We start from the raw sequence: 12,297 nt of genomic DNA on the forward strand, positions 1-12,297 counted from the left end.
GTTTTGGGCATGAGCCCTTCTTCAGGAATCAGGAATTCCTGAAGAAGGGCTCATGCCCGAAACGTCGATTCTCCTGCTCCTTGGATGCTGCCTGACCTGCTGCCCTTTTCCAGCAACACATTTTCAGCTCTGATCTCCAGCATATGCAGTCCTCACTTTCTCCTCACTAGAGAGATAAAAGGAAGGGTGGTGAGACTGGGGGTGGAAGGTAGCTGACAGTGCAATAGGTAGATGAAGGTGTGGGTAATGGTGATAGGTCAGAGAGGATGGCAGAGCGGATAGGTGGGAAGGGAAATGGACAGGTCATGAGGCCGGTGCAGAGTTGGAAGGTTGAAGCTGGGATAAGGTGGGGGAGGAGAAATGAGGAAACTGGTGAAATCCACATTGATCCTGTGTTTTTGGAGGGTCCCAAAGCAGAAGATGAGGTGTTCTTCCTCCAGGCATCAGGTGGTTAGGGTTTGACAATGGAAGAGGCCGAAGAATGAGAGGTGATCTTGTCAACATACAGGATCTTAGGGAACTGGATAAGGTGAATACCTGGAGGATGTTTTCACTTGTGGGGAGATACAAACTAGGGGCCATGGTTTAAGAATGATAGATTTCCCTTCTAAGACAGTGATGAGATTATTTTCTCTGAGGGTCTTTATCTTCCCTAAAAGTTGGTGGAGTCTGCATCATTAAATTTATTCAAAGCTAAGTTAGAATTTTGAGGGACAAAGGGAGTGGAGGGTGATGGGGTGTAGAAAGTGGAGTTGAGACCCCATCCTGATCAGTGTTGACCTTATTTGAATGGTGGAGTAATCTCAAAGGGTTGAATGACCCAGCCCTGATCTTAAATCCTATGTAACCCCTGCGAATCTCCATGATAGAAATTATGAAGGCAAAAAGCTTGGGAAATTCTGACAGCAGCTAATGGTCCTGCACCTCCATTATTATTCTAGCTGTCTCTCAGTTTTGACTGACAGCTGACAGTTTGCTATCACCTCAGGGATTTGGGTCTACAGTTGGGATTGGTGCTGTCATATACTGTTGCAAGCTATTCTTCCTCGGTCATCACCTGATGTAACTAAACACATCCTAGCCTATTTTCCCATCCTTTAGATGCTAAACTGTGGTGCCAGTGCTTTGTATTCCCCTTGTTCCTGTGCTCCCAACTCCTTCAGTTAGACCTGCAGTCCAGTTCTCCAGATCTTCAAGCTTTTGTACTCTCCTAGCCGAATGAGGGAGTAATTCCAGTCTCCCAAAAAGCCAGAAAATTGATTTCAAAGGGCAAATGGGATACTGGCTTTTATCTGCAAGGAGTTTAGTAAAGTGCAAGAAAATTATACTTCATTTTGGCACAGTTTTATTCAAATCTCATCTGGAATGTTGCATTTAATTTTGAGAACTGCAATTCAAAAGTATACAACAGCATAGGGCAAGGCGCAGTGCAGATTCACATAAAGATGCTGAGGATACATTGAAGAAATGTGGTTTATATCCCCTTTAGAAGGTTAAGGGGCAATGTAATCAAGACAGTTATAAATGATAAATGAATTCAAAACAAAGAAAATAAATGTGAGAGTTTTCACCTGAAGTCATTGCATGATGAAGTGTTTACAGTATTTCTGCATCACAGTAGCTGTTCAAATGGAACCCATTTCGCATGTTTTATGACCTCAGGACAAAAAGGCAATGTTCCAGCTTAACATCTATCTTCACCTCCTGGTGGTTCCGTGGATAAATGCATCCTTTTAGTATCTCGCCAAGTGTCACTGAAACATGACAGTTCAAGAGAATTGAATCTAACACTAATTTGGAGCCCCATGTTATGCCTTTATCAGAGTTTTTAACTGCAACCATTTAGAATTTACTTCTCAAGGGATGGAATTAAAAAAACAGACATTCCAAAATGAATTTCAGATCTCCCATCCACACTAAGGTTGGACATATTTGAAATAAACATTCAAGACTAGTGTTTTTTTTTCATTCGTTCACAGGATGTGGGCACCTCTGATTAGGGATAAGCAATCAAAACTGGCCTAATTACCCAGAGGACAGTTAAGAGACGCCTACATTGCTGTGCATTTGTAGGCCAGACGAAGTAAGAAAGGCTGATTTCCTTCTCTGAAGGGGACAAGTGAAGCAGGTGGATATTTCCCCAAGAATCGTCAATGGTCATGATCATCATTACACCCCCTAATTCCAGTTGAAATTATTGAACCCAAATCCCACTATCTGCCATCGCAGGATTTGAACGATGACCTTGGAATATTTGCTGAGTTTTTGAACGTATTGTCTGGTGCTGATAACAATAGGCCACTGATAAGTGTCTTCTATTGAAGTGAAGTAATAATTGGTGAGTTATTTGGAAGGTATTTCTATCATATGTTTTTATAAGTGTTATTTGAGCAATGAAAAACTATCGGCAAGCCAAGATCAAATGGTGGAGCAGACTCGATGGGCTGAATGGCCCAACTCTGCTCCTAAATTTTATGGTCTAAGTAACACTATTATGAACGTGTGGCTAGAAAGAGTAACTAATACAGACAGAATTCATATACAGATAACCAGAATTTCATGCAATATTCCAACAGTGGCCTAACCAATGTCCTGTAGAGCCACAACATGTTCTCCCAACTCCTGTACTCAATACTCTGACCAATAAAGGAAAGCATACCAAACGCCTTCTTCACTATCCTATCTACCCATGACTCCACTTTCAAGGAGCTATGAACCTGCACTCCAAGGTCTCTTTGTTCAGCAACACTCCCTAGGACCTTATCATTAAGTTTATAAGTCCTGCTAAGATTTGTTTTCCCAAAATGCAGCACCTTGCATTTATCTGAATTAAACTCCATCTGCCACTTCTCAGCTCATTGGCCCATCTGGTCCAGATCCTGTTGTAATCTGAGGTAACCCTCTTCACTGTCCATTACACCTCCAATTTTGGTGTCATCTGCAAACTTACTAACTGTACCTCCTTCCTATTGGAAAGATGTTGTGAAACTTGAAAGGGTTCAGAAAAGACTTACAAGGATGTTGTTAGGGTTGGAGGATCTGAGCTGCAGGGAGAGGCTGAACAGGCTGGGGCTGTTTTCCCTGGAGCATCGGAGGCTGAGGGGTGACCTTATAGAGATTTACAAAATTATGAGGGGCATGGATGGATAAATAGACAAAGTCTTTTCGCTGGGATGGGGGAGTCCAGAACTAGAGGGCATAGGTTTAGGGTGAGAGGGGAAAGATGTAAAAGAGACCTAAGGGGCACCTTTTTCACATAGAGGGTGATACGTGTATGGAATGAGCTGCCAGAGGATGTGGTGGAGGCTGGTACAATTGCAACATTTAAGAGCCATTTGGATGGGTATATGAATAGGAAGGGTTTGAAAGGATACAGGCCGGGTGCTGGTAGGTGGAACTAGATTGGGTTGGGATATCTGGTCGGCATGGATGGCTTGGACCGAAGGGTCTGTTTCCATGCTTACATCTCTATGACTCTATGTTATGGGGATAAGCTACCTTTGATAAGATTTTGTAACTTGTGGTTCATTTCCAAATCAGTTCAAACTGCACTCAAACGTAATGCAAAGTAAAAGAGAACATAGCACCAAGAACGGTGCAGCACAAGATTAAGCCCTTCAGCCTGTCATGTGTGTGGGGACCATGATGCCATTCTAAACTAATTCCATCTGCCTGCACATGATCCATCTCCCACTATTCCCTGCCTGTTCATGCATTTGTCTAAATGCTTATTTATCATTGCTAATTACCTGCTTCTACCACTTCCCTGGCAGCACATTCCAGTCACCTATCACTTTCTGTTGTTATGGACCAGACCAAACTGCCTCGAAATGTGTTAAGATTGTCTAGACCCCAACTTTTCCTTATTTTAAAAGGTAGCTGTAAGGTGTTGTGTTCCGGATACAAATCCATTGGTCAAACTATCTGGTTGAAAGCAAAACAAATTTTCTTCTTATAAAGTTAAAAATCACACAACACGAGGTTACAGTTTATTTGGAAGCACTAGCTTTCGGAGCGCTGCTCCTTCATCAGGTGATTGTGGAGTATAAGATCGTACCACACAATTTATAGCAAAGATTTACAGTGTGATGCAACTGAAATGATACAAAAAACACCTGGATTGTTTGTAAAGTCTCTCATCTTTTGGAATGACCAAGTTGGTTTCAGTTCTTTCTTATGTAAATCCCAGAACAATTTTTAAAGTTACATTCTCAAAAAAACTTTGACAATAAGTGCCAAGTCAGCTCAGATAATGCATTGAAGGTGTAAGGTTAAAGTCTGTCTGTCTGTGCCCTAATGTTCAGATCAATTCTATTTCTAAAAAAATGGATTTACAGAATTTTGCAGTATGGATTCATGCAGTTTTTGAGCAAAATAAAATGTAATTCTACAAGTACAAATTCACCCCTGTGGTGTAAAATTATGTCCCAATACATGTGTGAATCATAATGTAACACATGTATTGGGCCAAGCAGTGGAATGTGGTGTAAAATTCCAAGCAGTGGAATGTGGTGAAACGGTTAAAAATTATGTCCCAATACATGTGTGAATCTAACCGGAATGGAGGTGTTGCTTAGTCCCGTGTGAATCTTCTTATCTGTATGTAACCAGAATGGAATGTGTTTTTTAGCCTTGCTCTGCTGTTCACATGAATGTTTATATCTGGAAAAGAGTATATCAGGCGGAAAAGTCTCCAGTTCGGTGAGTCTGCTCCGGGGTTACGTTTAACCGCCGAGCGTGGGTTGTTGGCAACCGCTCTACGAGAACTGACGGCTCCCAGTTCCGGTAACATGTAGAGTGAGTATAAGCCAGACCCGGGAGTCTGCTCCGGGGTTACGTTTAACCGCCGAGCGTGGGTTGTTGGCAACCGCTCTACGAGAACTGACGGCTCCCAGTTCCGGTAACATGTAGAGTGAGTATAAGCCAGACCCGTTGTAAGATGAGACCTGGTTTTGGCGACGCTGCGGGGAATAAAATGCTCATATTCTAGCAGACTCGCCTCTTGGTCGTTTGTTCTGTGTCAGACTACTCTCCTACGAACCTGACCTTGAGAATTTTTTAAAACAACCCCCACAAACTAAAATGTTTGCGTGCATGTGGGTATGTGTTTGTGAGGGGGATGTGTGTCTGTGAGAGAGTGTGTATGTGTATGTGCAAGTGCAAGAGTGTAAAGGGGTTTAATTCTGTGAGAGGGTGTGTGTATGGGTGTGAGTGTGGGGGGTGTGTCTGTGTCAGCATGTGAGAGAGCTTGTGTATGGGTCTGTAAGAGTGAGTGTGCACTTGTGTGCACATGTGTGAAAGTGTGTAATCCAGTGGTTTCACCTGTAGTGTGACATGAACCCAAGTTCCAGTTGAGGCCATCCTCATGGGTATCGAACTTGGCTATCAGCCTCTGCTCAGCCACTTTGTGTTGTTGCCAATCCTGAAGTCCGCCTTGGAGGATGGTCACCCGAAGGTCCGAGGCCGAATGTCCCGGACTGCTGAAGTGTTCCCCAACTGGGAGGAAACACAACTGGCTGATGATTGTTGTGTGGTATCTATTAATCCATTGCTGTAGCCTCTGCTCAGTCTTGCCAATGTACCATGCCTCAGGGCATCCTTGCCTGCAGCGTGTGAAATAGACAATGCTGGCCGAGTCACATGAATACCTGCTGCATGCATAGTGGATGATGTCCCCACTTGTAATCTGTGTCAACACTGTGTTTTTAATTTTAGTTAAAATACAAACAAAAGAAAGAAGAATTGGAGTAACAACTCTATTGGAAAACTTAATAAAATAATAGATGATTTAACTACAAAACAGCAACTGTTCTAATATAGTAACATCCCATAAACACAGTCTTGGCAAAAGGCAAAATCAATAAAATAGATTGTCTCACATGTAATTCTCCAGTCCAGGAGGAAGGTTCAAGAGAAAGAACTCAGGCATTTTGCTGGAGCAGGAAGAGATTTATAGCAGCTTTCAAACCCTAACAGCTACTGAAAGTTAAACTAAACTCTTGGTTCTGTGGGAGCCTGACTCACTCCTTCATGTTCCTTCTATTGTTACAACTTTAAAAAATAAACCCGAGGGCTCACGAGCTGTTTACTTTATAGGTTGGGAACAGACCACTCATCATCTTTGTCATGATTTGGAGATGCCGGTGTTGGACTGGGGTGGACAAAGTTAAAAATCACACAACACCAAGTTATAGTCCAACAGGTTTATTTGGAAGCACGAGCTTTCGGAGTGCTCACCTGATCAAACATCTGATGAAGGAGCAGCGCTCCAAAAGCTAGTGCTTCCAAATAAACCTGTTGGACTATAACCTGGTGTTGTGTGATTTTTAACAATAGACAATAGGTGCAGGAGTAGGCCATTCTGCCCTTCGAGCCTGCACCACCATTCAATATGATCATGGCTGATCATCCTTAATCAGTATCCTGTTCCTGCCTTATCTCCATAACCCTTGATTCCACTATCCTTGAGAGCTCTATCCAACTCTTTCTTAAATGAATCCAGAGACTGGGCCTCCACTGCCCTCTGGGGCAGAGCATTCCACACAGCCACCACTCTCTGGGTGAAGAAGTTTCTCCTCATCTCTGTCCTAAATGGTCTACCCGTATTTTTAAACTGTGTCCTCTGGTTCGGATTGTACATCTATGTCTCAGCCTCTTCATAAAAAAAAGCCAGGACAAAATACACCTCTTAAAACCATACTATCATCACATGGCGCAAAAGAAACATTCCTCGCACATCTCCATTAAATTTTGAGTCCCTTGCTGAGACCCCAGCAGCTTCTTCCATTGCGTCAACCTTCACAGCGTTTGTAACTAGGATACACTTCAGGTAAATATGACATGAGTGGTTTGTGAAAATCCAGTTTGAAACTGAATGTGTTTTCTGCTCATGTTGGAAGCAGTGCTGCACACAAGTGAGAATGTGGCATTCTCACAGATTTAAGTAAAACTGCTAACCTGGCCTGTAGCAGATTACTTAGCAAACAAAGTACTGGGATTCTTTGGATCAATGCTTCAAGCAGCCTCTATTTGCACAATCTTATACTCATCACTCCAAAAGACTTTTCCAGCAATTCAGAGTTTCAAGCAGTATCTATACCATTATAATTGTATTACAACCATAGCACCGCCTCCAACAGTACTGATACTAGAAAGAAGAACTGCAATTAAGGACATCAAAACAACACTGCAGGATAATCATCATTAATTAAGAAATAGAGGAAGTCAGTGTCACAAATAAATGGCTCCACAGAACATTCATTCCCCCCTGTCACTGAGGGAGAGAAATCCTCCACATAAAGATCAGTCTTGGAGACAGGGTTAGGGTTAGCTTCCATGACTTTCAGTGGTAAAATAACATGAGCACTGTGTGTCTGCCCAGAACAGATTAGCAGGACCAAAGAGGATGCTAAGCACCAATCATCGTTCAGGATGTCCTCAGGTGATGTTTATGGCATTGTTTACTGGAACACACAGTATGACTCACCAGTCTGCAATAAAGTTGCTTTGCACTTTTTGTACCTTGTAAACTTAGCGCTCAAGAATCATTTTACCTCCATAACTGCTGTACAGCTCAGAAGCCCTACTTCACACACAAATGTTAAAACTGTCTAATTTCACTTCCATAGCTTTACCCAACTCCATCCCTGCCTTAGCTCATTTATGATTAAAATGTTCATCCACATCTTTGCTTGTTCTGGATTGGACCATTTCAATGTAGTCATGGGACTTACATTATACCATCCGGAAACTTGATGCCATCCAAATCTTTATTCCTCATCTCCCGGCTCACACAAGTCTCTGTTTCTCTAGGATCTCTGTGCTACTTGACTGCAATTAACTCCGAGTTAGTAAACATCTTGACAACGCATTCCTCATGCTCGTCTTCAAATCCCCTCACAGCCTCACTCCCTACCTTTCTTTTTAGTCTCTTCCACATTCATAACCCTCTGAGATATCTGTGTTTCTCTCGTTATGACATTTCCAATCTTAGTCATTCCACCATTGTTGGCCCTGTCTTCAACTGTTTAGCCCATGAACTCTGGAAATCCCTGCTAAAATTTCTATGCACCTTTATCCGACTTCCCTCCTTGCAGAGATTACTTGACCAAGCTTTTGACCTAACTTAGGAAAGGATGGTAGCATAGTCACTGGATGAGAAAATGTAGAGACCCACATGATGCTCTGGGGGCATGGGTTTAATGTTCTCTCAGCATTATTATAATTTCAATATGGTAATGGTGACTGTAAAACTGTCATTGAATGTTGTACAAAGCTGTCTGTTTCATTGATGTACTTTGGGAAAAGAAATAGAACATAGAACATTACAGCATGATACAGGCCCTTCAGCCCTCGATGTTGCGCCGACCTGTGCAACCAATCTGAAGCCTATCTATCCTACACTGTTCCATTTTTATCCATATGTTTATCCAATGACCATTTAAATGCCCTTAAAGTTGGTGAGTCTATTACTGTTGCAGGCAATGCGTTCCACGCCCCTACTACTCTCTGAGTAAAGGAACTACCTCTGACATCTGTCCTATATCTATCACCCCTCAATTTAAAGCTTTGTCCCCTCATGCTAGCCATCACCATCAGAGAAAAAGGGCTCTTACAGTCCACCCTATCTAACCCTCTGATTATCTTGTATGTCTCAATTAAGTTACCTTTCAACTTACTTCTAACGAAAACAGCTTCAAGTCCCTCAGCCTTTCCTCATATAAACCTCCCTCCATACCAGGCAACATCCTAGTAAATCTCCTCTGAACCCTCTCCAAAGCTTCCACATCCTTCCCATAATGCGGTGACCAGAACTGTATGCAATAAGTCTGCCATACTTACTTGTTCTGGCCTATGCATGACTCCAGATCCACAGCAATGTGATGACTCAACTGCTATCTCAAGGTTAATTAAGGATTAACAGCAAATACTGCCATAGCAGTGACACAAAAGTAAGCATCGAAAAAAAAACATTTCCACTGTTAATTCCCCAGTCACGATTTGGCTCTCCAACCTGATCTCACACAGAGGAATGCGAAGTTTCTGATAATCTATTCCACAAATTATCACACTCTCGGTTGGCATTGTCAGAAAGAGAGCAAATACGTTCATCTCTTACTATTAGAGACTGACCAGAACCCATATCTCTTAAGATTAAAACCTCTTTCCCTTCTCCCCCTGTTCTTCCTGAGTAAACTTTGCCCACTAAAGTGAAGTATTTTTTGAGATCAGGCATGAATTCAATACCCAGTTGCTGCCTAGGCTGTGCACATTCCTGCAGCTCCCCTTGATTTTTCTTCGGGTTTCCTTTACTACTTTCACTAATCCCACTGGTTTAGCCTCTTTTACCACACCTTTTCCCAAAGTGCCTTTCTTCAATGACCAGCACTGTGACCTTACCACAATGGAAACACCTGAGGCCTCTCACCTCCTTTCACCCCATTGGACTTCTTTTTTTCCCCCTGTGGTAAACTATTTCTGAGATGATTTTTTTTTGTTTTGTCGTGAAGGATCTCCCCTTCTCCCGATTTCTATCCCTCCTGTCTGAAACTAAATTTTGCCTTATGCCCCAATGCATGTTCATTTGACATCTTTGTCGCTCCTATTATTTCTTGAACTTTATGTTTATCCACATAAGTTCTTAGCATCTCTGGAAGTGAGTTTTTAAACTCCAGGAGAGTAATCTCTTTTCCAGCCTCCTATGTCTTATCTATTTTTAAGGCCCACATGCATCCATTAAAATTGCTATGTTTAAACATAAGTCTAACCTGGTTCCTTGTTTATGTTTCTGAACTGTTTAACAGACTACAATCAAGAGAGGTAGTATTATTGCTGGACTATTAATCCAGAAGCCCAGGTAATCTTCTGGGTACCTGTGTTCAAATCCCAATGTGGTAGATGTGGGATTTGAATTCAATGGAAATCTAGAATTAAGAGACTGATGACTGTCAGGAAAAACCTATCCAGTTTACTCATACTCTCTGGGGAAAGAAACTGCCCTCTTTACCCCGTCTGGCCTAAACATGACTCCTGACCCACAATAACGTGGTTGGTTCTCAACTACCCTTCTCAACTGAAATTAGAGATGGATAATAAATGTTGATCTAATCAACAATGCCCACAACCTGTGAATGAATTAAAAATAAACTTTTTAATATAGATGGTGCTCCTCTATATTTCCCATATTAGTTATGGGAAAGTTTTGAGTGTCAGACAGCAGCCATTTAAGAGGGGGTGGGGTTTGTCTGCTCCTTTCCGTTTTCTTTCTCTGTTTGTTTTACCCCTTTTTGTTTTTGTTTTCTGTTTTTCCTTTGCTTTGGGCCTCCAGTGGCAGTGGCGGCAGCGGTAGTGCTGGGACAGGCAGGACCCGGCTCCACCTCACCCCGGGTTCCCCCAGCGAGCGAGGAACAGGTCCTGAGCTGACTCTCCCAGCCTAGTCTCGAAGGCTAGGCCAAGACTCCAGGTCCACAGCTAGGCCCGGGTGCCTGAAGGAGGAGAAGGCAACTTCTAGGTGTGGCAGTCTCTAGCTGCAATGGTCTTGTCCCAGTGTGGATGTCTCTTTCGCACGTGAAGGTTGTCTGTGTTTTCAGGATCCATCTTTACCAGCAGCCCGGTAGATGTACTCGTACAGGAGTCACAATCTCGACCTGGCATGGTGATCTTCTTTGATGGAGGCTTTTGGCCCAGTAGCCCAGCATGGCGGTCTCATCCTGGCTAGGTTATCAGGATATTCCATCATTCCTAAATCAGTTTTCCCCGAGCCCAGGAGCCATTACCTGAACTGTGATGATTCTTGTCTTAATTTTTTTTATATTATGTATGACTTCTTTTGTTGATGTAGGCATTGACGTGGGGTGACTTATGAAACCTTTTTCTTTTAAAAGGATATGTGACAATAGATTTCTATTCTCTTCTATTCCAGTCTATTCTGTTCCAATCAACCCCATCCTCATTAGAACAGAATAGAATAGAAGTAGGACTTGTGGTAACCCTTCCAGGAATAGGACCAACCCAAGTTGGCAATGGGAGTCTCAAAATCAGAGAGAGCCAGAATGAAATCAGAAGGTTTTGTAGATCTGCTACAGGTGAGTGTGTTGTGTTGGAAGATTTCACAACGATGAGGAAATGTTTGTCTCCAATGTCAGATAGATTAAATAAAACTAGCACTGGAAAGCAATTTTAATCCTCTGTATTTTTTAAAACTGCCTGATATTCTTTATTTCCAATTTAACCCCCACCTTCAAATTCCCTTTCCCTTCTCCTGACACTATCAACTGAAACTGGGAGAATGGTGAGGACCCACATGAAGATCTATTTTACAAGTTCATGTTGGCCATTGAACCTGGTCATTAAAGTCAGTGGAAGCTCTTGACGTTGACACTTTGCATTGTAATTTAATGCTGGTGGTATCAGGGCTGGGCTATTGCTTGACTTGCTTGTCAGAGTTGGTCATGCAGTTTCAAGGATGACATATGATTGTGGTCAGAGACTTGAAACCTGATGAGTCCAATTGTCTTGTGAACATCCTCCCAAAATCACGACCCATAAACTTAAGTTCACCTAAAATTCATCTAATTCTAACATGCACCAAGTCCTGTTCATCTGTCACTCTTGTTCTCACTGGTCTATCTTGGTTCCTGATCAGCCATATTTTCAAATTTCTCCCTGGTCTTGCCCACCTATCTATCTCTGAACCCCCCCCCCCCCCCCCCCAAGTTCTCCTCTAAGTCTGACTACTTGGGAGTGTCCAATTTCAATCTCTCTCTTGTTTGTGGTTCGAGAATTTCTCCCAGCCCCTCTCTATATCATAAACACTCCTTATACCCGATCTATTTGGCCTAACCTTTATTCAGTTCACCTCATTATAGAGTGTGGCTTAGTATCAAGTTTTGTTTGATAAACAACAAAAACATGCATTCATAGTGTATAATTGTCAGACAACAGCAGGTCCTGTAGCATCAATGAAAAGAAAACGGAGTTAACATTTAGAGATCCTTCTGCAGAACTGGATGTGGATTGACTTGAAGCTACCTCACTGAGATGGAAGCTCTTCATAAAATTAAGTATTTTGTAGCTTTAATTACATCAGCCAAGCTTGTTACTGGGACAAAAGACCACTCTGTGAAATGCACAAATGTTATAAAGTAGTTTACCATTGAATTAATACTCTCTGATGGAAGTGCACATATTTCTGAGTTGTGTCTTCTTCACTTGTTTCTAAGAAAACAAACCTTGCAGCTTCAATCTAATCCTCTATTTTATTCTAAACAAAGTATCAAATATGTTCTGGATGTAAGT

The sequence above is a fragment of the Chiloscyllium plagiosum genome, unplaced genomic scaffold (genome assembly GCF_037043375.1).
Source record: "Chiloscyllium plagiosum isolate Xiang-an unplaced genomic scaffold, Cpla_swu_hap1 HiC_scaffold_42, whole genome shotgun sequence".
NCBI classification, from domain to species: Eukaryota; Metazoa; Chordata; class Chondrichthyes; order Orectolobiformes; family Hemiscylliidae; genus Chiloscyllium; species Chiloscyllium plagiosum.